We start from the raw sequence: 14908 nt of genomic DNA on the forward strand, positions 1-14908 counted from the left end.
TAGCGGGGCGTGAGGTTGGCTTCAGCCTCTAATAGTGCCGTTGCTGACCTCGAAGGCCTTTTGCAATTGCACGAGGGGCTAAGGAGGCCTCAAGTAATGCCATAAGGCCACTAGAGACAATTCGCTGCTCCCAGTGATAAGTCAACTTCGATTTGGTTTTTTTTGTTGTTCACAGGCGAGCAATTGTTAAAAAACGTATTTTAGCATTATAACAAAGTTTTTAATAACAGAAGAAGATTGGGATCCTATTTTGAATTTTGAAATATAAAAATGATTAACACATACTTGAGATACCTAGGTTGTCTGTTAAATTATCTTAAATGAGATTAAGATGTTATGGTAGAAACTATGAAAAAAAAAGTTAATGATTTTTATTTGTAATGCGGTACATTTCTTAATATTGAATTTATGTCCGGAAAACATGTCTCCAAATATGCTTTATGTTCATCATAGATATGCTTTTTTAGCCAGTTGTCCTTCTAGTTCCTCTGTAACGCACCTCGATTGAATCCGAGAACTTCAGCCTTGTACACATAGACTGACACAGCCAAGAAGAAAGCAAAGTTCAAGATGTTCAATATCGCGAAAAAAAAAGCATAGTAGTAGTCCAAATGAGAAGCATTTAGGTTGTTCAAGATCCATCCTTGGTGGCCATCATCCTGAGTAATATCAGAAACCGCAAAGAAAGAAAGCTACCTCAAGAAATTCCAATTCCTAAAGATGTTGGTGAATAAGAAGTTCCAAGTGATCTTCATTACTTTCGGCCGCCTGCGGTTCATAGAAGAAAACTCCATCTGGCCACTAGGAATGATCAAGCTGTTCCCATAAGCAAAATGAGGAAGTAGAACGAATATCGTAAAGGAACTTCGCCTCCATTTGAAATACTCCATGCTTCTGGCAACACTAGCCTATATCGTTCTGTTAGAGATGCAATGTCATGACCAATGATATTCAGAACAAGGCCAATCCCATTCTTTGAGAAGAGTGATCCCTCTAGGATTTTTCGTCCACCATCGCATAATCTTGACAGAGAGTATCGGTCGTACAAAACGACACAAACAAGCATTGAGATAGTCACAAAATCAGCTAAACTTGGAGGGGGAACTTGAAGCTGCCACACAGCTCTATCAAGAGTAGTGGCCTTGCTTGACAAAAAGGGTGCTTGATCTGCGCAATCATGTGTGCCGGCAACAAATGTGGCAATCAGGATTGGGATCATTCTCAACATTTGTTTAGTTTCCTCAACTTGGTCACTGAGCACAGCAACCAAGGATCAGTTGAGCCCTGTTTTCACTGCAGCTTTGTTAAGGAACCTGCATACACTGAATCATAAGCATATAAAAACATGATCTCATTATAATATATACTCATAGTAAACAAGGCTAATTATGATGTTTCTCCAAGATGGACTGCCTCCAAGTTGCCCGTGGAATCAATCCTGAACTTCTCCTTCATTTGCATATTCTTCCAAGTCAAGTTCATAGAGTTCTTTGGGGTCACTAGGCAGTCTACATTCCTTTTCACTGCAGCAGCAACAATCACTCTTGCCATTCTTTTAAATGGGCTCCCCGGCTGGAATCTTGTGTCTGTAAAAGGGTGTACCAGTCAAGAAAATCCCAATGGATATCGCACAAGCCCGAGAGTTGGAAGGCCATAACCCAAGTCCAGCTCACATTGTTCTGTATGTACACAAGAACTGTGTTGGAAAAGAGTGTCCAAGGAAGAAAACTAAACATCACACCAGTTGAAGAAGGAAAGCTATGGACTTCTCCTGGGCTCAAAATCATCGAACTGTCCGCACCAATCGTTCGAGGTATTCGGTTGGTTCCACCGGTCCTAGGCTAGAGTATATGATAGGCAACGAAGAAGACTACTAACTGTAACCTCGAGGCCTCTTTACAATCTCTACGTTAGCTTCATTGCAGGGCAGGTGGCTTAGCGCTGGTAGTGATAATGATGTGTGAAACACATGAACTGTAAGTTAAAAACAGTGTTATTTTTAAAAAGCTTTTAGAGACGTTTGACATGTTCGCAAGTGAGGGCTTATTAGAGAAAAAACTCTTGTGAAAAAATATGTGTTGTTCTATAGGAAAATGTAAAAGAACTTCTAATATTAATTTATTAAAAACGGGTTTCAATTTAAAAGAATAAAAAGTAAATGTATAGAAAGAATAGGGGTAAGTTTGAAATTTTAACACTTTAAATAAGATCAAAAAGAGCTTAGTAAGAGAGCCTCAAAAAATTTGAACTTTTTTTCCATTAATATGTAAAATAGTTTATTTAAAATCTTATAAACCATTTTGAAACGCAATCAACCTAATTAAAAAAATTTCAAAAATATTATACTTTAACTAAGCTCTTTAAGCTAATAATGTAACAAACATGCATCTAAAGACATGAGGAAAAATCTAATGATGGAGGGAAGAATGTTCTCCAGAGGCAGATTGTTTATTCATTCGGTGACCATTATTATAGTTCTGAGATTCCTTATTTATTAATATGAGTTTGATGCGAAATGTGTATTTATGTAAAATACGAAAATACGTAGGAGTATTAATGCATGGAGATACATAAATTAATTGTACATACCAAGAGATAAATAATAGAAGCGATGACAAAGGTCCAGTAGCGTCCAAGATGAGCATCTGCAAAATACGCACCCAAGACAGGAGTGACCCAGACGGTGCCAACCCAGTTGGTGACGTTATTAGCCGACTTTACTGTCCCCTGATGGAGCTTGTTTGTGAAGTACACTACCAAATTTGCCGATATTCCATAATACGCCATTCGTTCAAAAACCTCATACACTGCAAATTTTATTCATTTCCAGTCACAGTTAGCAGACCATTTTGGTAAAATTTACATCAAATGGGATCCTTGAACATTTTAGTTTTTGTAAATTGTCTCTAATCATTGAACTGAAATTTGCTTTTACTGTTTAGAAACAGTTTAATGAAACCCAGTAGAACCCTCAATAACATGAATATTCAAAGAGCTTCAAATTATATCATGATTTTTAAATTTATATTTAGATGGGTTGTATTAATTGTTATTGGCCGGCCACTGTCCAGGATCGAACCTGAACAGGAAGAGACAGCTGAGAGATGAGACGGCGTCTGTGCCAGCAATGATAGCCACAGATCATCCATAATCAAAAATGCTAGTGATTATGATGAACATGTTTCTTTCTTTATAATCCTATCTATTCAGATAGTTTTTCAAAATAAAATTTTTTCAAATATCCTATCAAACAGCTCTGAGTTTTAAAGTTTAAACCATCCACTTCACATATTTGAGGAAAGCTAGCTATATAGCTTTCAAGGACATATAGTTGCTTTTCTCGTGAAGTGTCCTTAGCTTTAGGGTACAGAAAGTCCTAAAAGAAATGAGCGGAAGGCTCAATCTCAATGCATGCAGAGTACTGAACAAAAACACATGCACAGAAATAACACAAAGAGATAAATAATAGAGGAAGAGAGAGTGCACAGAGAAATATATATACCAACAACGAAGGAACAAGCTCGCCATCCGCCTCTCTTGGCTCTGCGAACTGGGTTTCCTTTGAGGTCCACTGTACCATCCTGTGTATAATCCTCAATGCCTTCTTCAATAACCATGAATATTAAGCTAGTTCTGCTTAATTAATTTCAGAACGAACCTGACACTTTTTTGTTGTGTTTCTTAATTTTCTCCTTCGTAAGCAGGAGAAAGTTTACCATACGATTATTTTCTTGTCCAATCTCAGTCCATCTATTGGACCGCAATTTATCTCTCCATGGGACACTCCTCAGGATAATTACCAATACGCCATTATTCAACGCCCGTTTGCTTCAACTGACTTATACGAGTACCGCACCTCACATTTTCTTAAGCTAACTCAGGCAATTAAGTCCGTCTTCTATAGCCAGTATAACGGCGTATCTGACCATCTAACGCCTGTTAGCTTCAATTGACTTATATGAGTATCGCACCTCATATTTTCTTAAAAGCTAACTCAGACAATTAAGTAGTCTTCTACAGCCGGTTTAATGGCGTATTTGAACATCTATATGTTGATCTTATTTTAAAATAAAAATATATATACTTATATCTGAGTTTGAAATTTAATGAAAAAAAAATAATATGGTAAGTAATACTTGACCTTTATTGTCCTCTTCAACCGTTCAATATTACTCAGGATTTTAGAATTTGACAATTTTATGGTTGGTTTTGATTAGGTTAGTCGTGCATGCGTTATTTTCTTGAATTTGGCCAAGGTATCTTGTATAAGGGTATATTGATCTTTGTAATTCACAAGTATGATATAATTTTTTTTTTTTAATTTAATTTTATTATAACGTATAACTAGATGTGCAAAGATTGATTTGGTTGGCCAGAAAGGCTACGACCAATCTGTTTTTCTTGCATACGATTTAATACTATTTTATATTCTTTATCGAGAGGATGTCATTAAAACTTTAATTTAGGAATATGACAAAGTTATTTTTAGCAAATATCGTCGAAGAATATGACAATGTGATGAAATTAAACTCCTAATTTTGAAATGATTTCCATTGACTAATTGCCATTCACTATTTCTATTAGTGTCGGTCAAATAGCAGTTAAAAGTGAGATCATAATAAAGACGTTTATTAGAAGAGTAAACGACTTTTTCCCTCCCAAACACTTTTCCACAGACACGGTTTTAAAATATCATTTTCCCCAAAGTTTATGTTTTGTTACTATCCAAAGCAGCCGATCTCGGCAATAAAAATTTTATTTGTCAATACTATTGAAATTTTCAGTCTCTTCTCTATAAAACTTCTCTTACTATAACACCTGATTTCTCAAGGATTAATTGTCGACCAATAGAAAGTTATGGTTTCTTATTTTTAGCTGATTCCAACGACGAATTTTAATTAATCACCACCATTCAATCCACCAGCTTCTATTCTACAAAACTCCTCTTACCTTAGCTCCTGATAACTCGTCAAACATCGGGTGAGGAAGTAAAGTGTATTTTGAATATTAACAAAATATAAACTTTGAGTGAAAAAGTGATATTTTGAAACTTTTTTGGTGGAAAATGTCGTTTACTCTTATTTGAAATAGGGCAATACTACACTTACAACCCAATCTTACAAACTTTCTTTCATAACCTCGACGTAACAGCTTGCAATGGGAGCTATCACATCAAGATTGTGAGAGAAAATTTATGAGTCAATCTTTATTGTTTGAAATAACATGTATCAATGTTCAAATCAAGAGGAGTTTATTGTTTTCACGTCTAATGTTTGATTTTGCGACTTCAGATTAAAAATCAATTATATCAATCTATGTATGAAAAATAATAAAAAAATTTGTTTGTCTAAATATAAAAAATCTTATTAGTTTTCATTAGAAGAGTTCTTTAAATACTCTTCTTTAATTTTTTTTAAATTTTTATTTATCAAATTAAATAATGTAATGAATACATAATAATTATTATTGTTGTTGCTGTACATAAGTACATTGTTGTTATATAGATGATTTGTAATATAAATTTTAGACATGTATAATATTTAATATGTATAAGGAAATTTATATTATAGAAATATCAAAATATATCGGAAAATAAAGAGATGGTTCACCCAAATAATTAATCATTTTTTATATTTTCATTATGACGAAAAAGACTTGTAATTTTAAATAGATTATGTTTCATAATATATGAGTATACATCTAATCATGCAAAAAACATTATCATATTGCCCCAGAGTATTACAAATCATGTAGATGAACATGCGTTAGTGGGTCAACCAGAGCGTGAAGTAAGCTCCACAAGCAAGGGGAACTTAAAACAGCGAGCTGGAGAGCTCAGTGAGTAGATAATACATTTTATACGAAAAATAATCTTTAATCTTAAAACAATTGTGAAAACTTTTGGATGCCATGTAAGTATCATATAAACTCATATAGATAATGCAACAATCACTATACCAAATTTTCGGATGCCATGGAACATCATATCAAGCTCATGTAAATCAATGCAACAATCATCGCCACATCAGCACCGAGGGATCTATGTCATACCTCTCACATATAAGTCCCTAACACAAACAAACAACTAGGAAATCAACTAAGTCAATACCTTCCTAGTGATCCAACCTATGCTAATACCCGCCTGATAATCTCACCTAGGTCAATACCTGCCTGGTGTAATCTCACCTAGAGTTTGTCAAACATCTGTCTTTCCGATAGGATATCGTAATCTTTCGGTCAGACGAATCATCCCAAATGTGCACGTGGGGCTAAATATAAAATGCTCGTTGATGTCTAAAGGGGGGAGGGTACTTTATAAAAGTGGTCTCAAATCCGAAAAAATAAAACACAACTATATACATGCATCCGAATATCCAAACACAACATGCATTATGAAAAGCCTTCATGCAAATACATAAAATAGTATCATATAGTTCTCGTATAAATGTAACCATGAGTACAATGCTCATAACGTTATGAAATACATAATCATGTACAATCTCCATTTATGCCCCATAAAATGTATCTGTCTAAAATAGTCCCAAATGTTTCAAAACCTTATAGTCAACACCTTATCTGTGCTTCAAAGGTTGTAAAAATGACAAAATACCCCCTAAAATTCTTGCCGCAACATCGGCATTAAAAAATCTCTACCATGACGGAGTGGCCTCAGGTCAGATGCCCTTCGCTTTATACTTACTTCTCCTCTCCTTCTAATTTTAATACCCAACAAAATACAACCACAGACCTTTTTACCAACATTACACAAAACCAGTTTCACATTTACAAGTCAAATTCCCAAAGGCCAGATACAAAACAACCATGCACCTTTTACAAACATCACTCTACACCAACTCTACATTGATTTGCAACATCAAATTTCCCAATTTCACATCCATACAATCAACAAGAGTTTAATAAATAAGTTAAAAGAATCCAGAATTTTATTTTATTTAACAACAAATCTATAACCATTCACCTTACACTTCAAATATCTACTTCTCCATTCAATTTCAAACCCACCAGCCCTTCCCATAATCGGTTGGATTTCTACATCAATAACCAATTTCCATATTTGCAATTTCTCATATTTAAAACCTACTCACCAATAATATGTATATGCATGATTATACACATGCATGCCAAAATTAACCAATATGTAAAGTCCATAATTTCATACTCTTCATTCTGACCACATGCATGCCAAAAATTAATCCAAGAATAAGAAGAATTTACTTCTAAAGCTAGAAATAACTCAAATTAAACACCCATGCATATACATAATAGTCAAAATTTAATGAAAATCACATTTTTAGTCCAATATGTACTATTCCACTCATGAATTCCTTCCTTCCTAGCTCAAGTGTTCAATTCTTGGTTCCTCCACCCCCTATTGTTAGAAATTGTCCAAAAAGAAGTTAGGATCTCCCATAGGGAGAATGAGAAATTGAAGTACCAAAGCTTAAGACAAAATGAATGCATGGATATTGATTTTACCTCCTCCACCAAAACACTAAATTTTCTTCCTCTCCTTCTATACATCTCTGGGCACTCTCCACTCAATCTCTCAAATTTGCTTCTTCTTTCTATTTGCAACAAAATATCTCTCCTCTTTCCTTTTCTTCTTCTTCTTCTTCATTCTCTCTCCCTTTTAGTAACAAAACTCTTTAAAAGTTTGTCAAAAACCATGGGCTAGAAACTGTGTGCTATAACCTGCGAAACCTTCCTTTAGTCCACCTTAATATGGCAAATTTTGCATGTACCCCTACGTTTCGATTATCATGCTTCAAACCCCAAAATCATATAACAAAAGCTTTGATAAGTTACAAGTCACTCCCTGGAAAATTCTAAATGCACCCATGGAAAGTTTTCAAGCACCTTTATTTGGCCAAATATCATATAAGTCCCTCAACTTTTTATACATTTCATTGGTCATCCTATACTTGTCATTGTACATAAATAGTCCATAAACTTTACATTCTTACACTTAGATCCCTAAAGTATACTTTAAAAACAAACACATAGGCCTCCTTTCATAACAAATTTCTCATTGGCCTAATAGTTTTTTTCCTTACCACAAAACCCCAAAAAAGTTTTAAATTCTAACAATTTACCCCAATACAAATCAAATTATTAACTCCAATAATACCCCCAATACAAATCAGATTCTATATTGCCAACATGACAGAGTACCTATGGGTCATATACAAAAGAAGGTTGAATTCCAAAAGTTAATGCTTTAGGGGTTTATGGAGTAAATTGTCTTATGTCTGGAATTTTAGATATCATATATGGAATTAGTAAAGGCAATTTTTATCTCTTTAATAAATCAATTCTAGAGAGATGATTTAGGGTTTTTAAGTGAAAATGACGTTTTGGTAATTTTACCATAAGGGGAATTTTTGTAATTTTATAGAGTAAATGAGTATAAATTACCCATTTAATCTAGGGTTGTCACCCATTACAGTTCCTTTTGGGAAAAGGTTTTAAAATTACTTTATAAAACCCTAACCCTAATTAGAAAAACCTAATCTTCAAAATTCAGAAATCAATCTAGCAATGGATCCTTTGGTGCCTTCGTGTGGACAAGTTCATGCAATCCTATGCTAAGATATGATTTTCTTTGCATAATTATGAATAAGAATAATCCACATATTCTCATTCCATGTCCAAATGATATGTATATTAATGTCACATATTTTCTTCCTATATTCGCATGTCAACACTCCCTCTCAAGTTTGTGGTTTGTATAAGTCATAAACTCCAAGCTTGCGTAGTAGATGCGAATATTTGTTTGCCATTAGATTAGAGTTGATTGATTAGCGGAAGCTTGATTATGGAAGAAGTTATCTAACTCGAGTGCCTATGTATCTTGCAAGTTGAAGCAGAATTTGAGGCTAGAGTGGGTTGATTAGCGGAACAACTCAATAACCCAGGATAGTAGTGAGAGCTAAAAATGATTCAATATACACCAGGAAAATTCCTAGAAAAACTAGAAGGGTTACAAATAGTCCCACATAAAACCCAACCTCTTTAGACACTTATAGTCTTGTTGACATAATTTTCTTAGACATACAAATATCCATATAAATAGTTACTCACTATCCTAAACCTAGCTCCGATACCATGTTAGAATTGAGAGTACAAGAGAGGCAATTTGAAGAGAGCTAGAGAATGCCCGGGACTTATTTTTGAGAGGGCAACTGAGGCAAATAAAGAGAGTCAGAGTATGCTCGAGAGGTATCTTTGAAAGGGCGAGAATTGTACTTAATTGAATTTAATTATTTTGAATTGTGAATACACCATCTATTTATACAAAAGTTTAGCTATACAATAAAGAAACAAAATAATGTAATTAACTCAATCAGGGAATTGATTCATTGAGCGATTTGGGTGATTGTCGATCACAATAATATAATTACACTCAATCAAGGAATTGATTGATTAAGTGATTTTGGGTGATTGGCATAATCTTAGTGATTAGCCAAAATCATGGCATTCACATTTTATCACTCCACATCAAGTGATCCAAAACCTCCATGAAAACTCAACAAACAACCAAGAACTCACATGCATAGATTCGGCCAAACAAGACTCTTCACAACTCTCATGCACGATTTCACCTAACAAAGGGATTTCAACTCCAAATCATACAAAAACACAACACAAGACACACCAACTAGATTTGGACAAGGCTAAAAACAATCACAAGGATTTCAGTTAAGGTAGAAAAGAACACAAAACAACTTACTTGAATGTAAAGGATAGACACAAGAAATGCCCTTCAAACATAAAAGATTTCTACACCAAATCCCTTGTCAAGATTGAGTTCAAAACAAAAGGAAAATCATTCATCTAAAGTGTTTAATTTTCATTTCATAGTTCAACCTTAGAAAATGAGAGAGAGTTTGTTTATATGGTGGCATTATAAAGAAATTAACTAGATTAAGTAAAGTAAACATTCCACCTAAGATGACTAACTAAAACATAACAAAAGTAATTAAATCCTACTAATAAGATTCCATGAGTTTGGACTTTAGAATTCATTGAAGTGAGCCCAAAATGAAATAGCATGAGAATGTTCTTTGGGTTTGGCTAATGGGTTGTTGTGGACATCTTGAATACTTGGGTCTTTTCTTTATTAGACTTGGACTTCGCTTAATGAATTAGTGCTTGAACGGGGTTAGGCCAAGATGTCTCCTTTTCCTTGCACAATTTGGGCTAATGCTTCTCCTTAAGCTTGGGTTGGATCTGAATTGTCTTCTTGCACAAATTGGTTTGGTTCCTTTCCTTGGGCTTGGACCGAGTTACTATCTTTAGGATCCACATGCCATGTACCAAGTGCTTTATGACTTAGAATGACTTCTTTTGATTTAACCGAATTTACAAGTGTGTTATGACTTGCAATTCTTTTTCCACTCAAGTTTACAAGTGTTATAGGACTTGTAAACGGATCAACCTCCTTGGGTTGAAGAGGATTTGCCCTCAAATCTTGATCGTCCTCCAAATATGGGCTACGGTCACCCATATTAAAGATTGTCGATACTCCACCATATTCACTAGCTAATTCTACCTTGTAAGCAATGTCATTCACCTTTTCAATGATTTCAAATAGACCATCTGCTCAAGGAGACAATTTACTCTTCTTTTTGCCTGGAAACCTTTCCTTTCTCAAATAGATCCACACCAAATCACCTGACTAAAAAGTTTAGGCTTTCTATGCTTGTTTGCCTTGCTTTTAATCTTCTCATTGGCTCTCACAATCTAGAGTCTCACGGCTTTATGGAGTTTCTTCATTTGCTTTACTTTCTCATAGGCATCTACACTTGGCTTGCAATCAAAGGGCAATGAAGTAAGATCAAATGGAATAAGAGGGTTTACACAATATAATACCTCAAACGGTGTGTAACCTGTGGTAGAACTTGGACTCCTATTGTATGTGAATTTGATATGTGTTAGTTACAAGTCCTAATCCTTCAAATGTTTACTCCTCAACATATTGCCCAACACTTTTGATTGTCTTGATTTGGCCATCAGTTTGGGGGTGGTGGATATACTAAACAACAACTTAGTTCTCAGCTTACTCCATAAATTCCTCCAAAAATGATCTAGGAACTTCATATCCTAATCTGACACAATTATTTTTGGAATATCATGTAGTCTCACAATCTCCTTGAAAAACAAATCAGCAATGCGAAATGCATCATGTGTGGTACGACATGGTATGAAATGAGCCATTTTTTTAAAAACGATCAACCACTACCATAATGGAATCTTTATCTAGCTACTTTCTTGGAAAAGCAACCATAAAATCCATGCTAAGATATTCCCAAGAGTGTTCGGCTATAGGCAAGGGCATGTATAGACTTGTCTTAAATTAGTTCTTTAATCTTGGACACGGACCACACCTTTTAATGAGGATATGAATGTCACTCAACATCTTAGGCCAATAAAAGTATTTCTTGATGATTTCTAGGGTCTTAGTAACCCCAAAACAACCTACCAAACCGCCACCATGTGCTTCTCTCATGATTAACTCTTTAAAACTCTTTTTCAGCACACATAACTTATTGCCATTAAACAAATAACCATCACGTATAAGGTACTTTTCAAAACCAAATTTCCCACATTCAACCATACACACTTTCATCTCATCACCCACATCATAACACAATCTCATTAATTCAAAGCCAAATACTCTTGAATCAAGTAAGGATAACAAAGCATACCTCCTTGAAAGTACTTCAGATATCACATTTTTTACTCCTTGCTTGTAGTTCAAAACAAAAGAGAAGGATTAGAGGAATTTGACCCATTCGGCATTTTAGGATTGAGCTTGTGTTGGTCATTTATAAACTTCAATACTTGATAATCGAGATGGAGTACAAATTTCCTTGGACGTTGATAATGGCTCTAATGATCTAAGGCTCTCACTATGGATAAAAATCCTTGTCATAAGTGTTGTAGTTACTCCTCGACTCATTAAGTTTCTCACTAAAATAGGCAATAGGTCGTTTTGATTGAGTAAGGACTACTCCAATACCAACACCACCCGCATTACACTCAATTTCAAATACTTGATTAAAATCTGGTAATGCAAGGATAAGGGCTTCACACAACTTTCCCTTAATCAATTCAAATGTTTTGCTTACAGCCTTAGTCCACTTAAATGTTCCATTCTTTATACACTCGGTTACGGGGGCTATAATTGTGCTAAAATTAGGCATAAATCGCCAATAGAAAGAAGCCAATCCATGGAAACTTCAAACTTCCATTATGGAACCAAGTTGTGGCCAACTCCTAATAGCTTCAACTTTAGATTGATCCACTTGTATTCCCTCACCCAAAACTACATATCCCAAAAATATTACTTTCTTCATAAATAATTCACACTTTCCAATTTGGCAAAAAGCTTGTATCTCCTCAACATTTCAAGAACTTACCTAAGATGATTAATGTGACTCTCCTCACAACTACTATAAACAAATATATCATCAAAATACACAACCACAAATTTTCTAATGAAAAGTTTCAATACCTCAATCGTTAATCTCATGAAGATGTTTGATGCATTTGATAGGCCCAAAGGCATCACCATCCGCTCATACAAGCCTCCCTTGGTTTTGAAAGTCGTCTTTCATTCATCTCCTTCAGTCATTCTAATTTGCTGGTAGGCGTTTCTTAAATCAATCTTGGAGAAAATGGTTGCACTATAGAGCTCATCTAACATATCATCTAACCGTGGTATAGGGTACCTATACTTAATGGTTATACAATTAATGGCTCGACTATCTATACACATGCGGTAAGTAATATCCTTCCTGGGTACAAGTAAGGCTGAAACTGAGCAAAGACTTATACTTTCTTTCACAAAACCCATAGAAATCAGCTCATCAATTTGTCTTTGTAGCTCTTTTGATTCTTGGGGATTGCACCTATAAGCTGGTCTATTAGGAAGGGGGTATCAGACACTAAATTAATTTGATGTTCTATGCTCCGAAATGATGGTAAATCTTTAGGTAATTCATTGGGAAATACATCAGCATACCCACTCAAGAGAGGTTGGATTTTTAGGTGAAAGTTGAACTCCTTAAGCATTTTATTCTCTTCGATCATAAGAAGTACAATGATAATTTTGTGTTTTTGAAAGTTTTTTTCTAGTTGGGTACTACTAAGAAAGATTTTTATGTGGTGGTTCTTTGGATGGTGTTTGGGTAAGTGTTTAGGTAAGGGATAATGGTGCTAGGGTGATGGTTTTCTTGTTGAACTTAAATGGGTAAGTATTCTTCCAGCTATCATGAGTCACCTCTCAATCAAACTGTCATAGTCTACCAAGTAGGTGATTAAATGCGTCCATGGGAATAACATCACATGTCACCTCATCTGAATAACTCTTACCAATGGAGAATGATATAATCACTTGTTTAATAACCTGAATCATATCACCATTATTTAGCCATTGTAACTTGTACAGATGTGCATTACTAAGTGTAGGGAGTCTTAACTTGTCAACAAGTGTGGTACAGGCAACATTGGTACAACTCACATTGTCCACAATAATCGAACATACTTTCTCTTTTATGGTGCATTGAGTGTGAAACAAGTTTTCCCTTTGATTTTGTTGGGAATTTACTTGAGTATGCAATAATCGTTTAGGCATCAACAAATCTCCTTGATTAGCCTCCTCAATGACTTTATCCTCACTCTCATTTTCTTCATTTTCTTTGTTGGATTCTTCTTGAAAGGCTTCATCAATCGCTTTAATCTCCTTAAGGGTCATAACTCTTCAATTCGGACAATTTGCTTGAATATGTCCATAGCTTTGACACTTGAAACACTTTTTATTATTTAGATCGGTCTATGAAGCTTCATTCTTTATAAAATTCGGCTTCTCCTTTGGTGTTTCATTCACTTGTTTTTACCATAACCCATGGGTGCAACATAAAGCATGGTATATGAAGGTTATCCCTTTTGAAACGAACTCTCTTTAAAGAACTTCTTAGGAGCTGCTGGTTTCATACTCTTCAATTGCTTCTCCATCTTTTTAGCCAATTTACAAACATCTTCAAATGAATGGTAGGTTTGCAATTTCATCTTGTGTGCTATATCTTTAGTCAAGCCGCCAAGGAACCTAGAAATGGTTTGCTCATTTTCTTCGGTAATGTTACTCCTCAATATTAAACCCTTAAATTCTTGAATGTGCTCTTCAACCTTTCTATCACCTTATTTCAGATTGTGCAATTTAAGATAAAGGTCTTGCTTGTGGTGATTAGACAAAAACCTCTTCTTAAGCACTTTCTTTAATTTATCCCAAGAACGAATTGGAGCTTTTCCTTCCTTTGCTCTCTTCTTTTTTTAGTTTGCCCACCATAAAAAAGCATCATCTTTGAATTCTAGTATGACTACCTTACATTTCTTCTCTTCATTGAAGTCTTTGAACTCAAATACTCTCTCAATTTCATGCAACCAATCAATGAAGTTATTAAGATCTAGACTTCTATTGAATTTGGGCAAATCCACTTTTAGACCCCTATCATCATCAAAATTTCTTCTTTCTTTTTTATGCATCTCGGATTCACTAAAGGAATCTAAGCTTCCCTTAAATTCTTCTTCAAGGGGTGGTGTTCTAATGATGGTTCTTTGGTGATGGTGTGGGCGTCTTCTTTGGTTTAATCGATAATCTTAGTCTTGGGGGGTTTTTGTTTGGTTGATGATCTCATGAGGTGGGGGTGTGTGGTGTGTAGATTGGTTATTTATGGATTGTGATTGGATTACTTTGGCCAAATCATTGGACATGTTATTCATCATCTTCATCATGATATCCATATTTTGCCTAATGTCATCAACCTTCCCTTGCATCCTCATGCTGGCAAGTTCCCATGGCGAGGTAGGGGAAGAAGAACTACTT

At 34.9% G+C, this 14908-nt stretch overlaps 1 pseudogene; it reads right to left on the reverse strand.

The window, feature by feature from the left end:
* Positions 1-479: 479 nt before the first annotated feature.
* On the reverse strand, positions 480-3617 carry LOC116107796 (annotated as a pseudogene).
* Positions 3618-14908: the final 11291 nt, after the last annotated feature.

The sequence above is a fragment of the Pistacia vera genome, unplaced genomic scaffold (assembly GCF_008641045.1).
Source record: "Pistacia vera cultivar Batoury unplaced genomic scaffold, PisVer_v2 Contig548, whole genome shotgun sequence".
NCBI classification, from domain to species: Eukaryota; Viridiplantae; Streptophyta; class Magnoliopsida; order Sapindales; family Anacardiaceae; genus Pistacia; species Pistacia vera.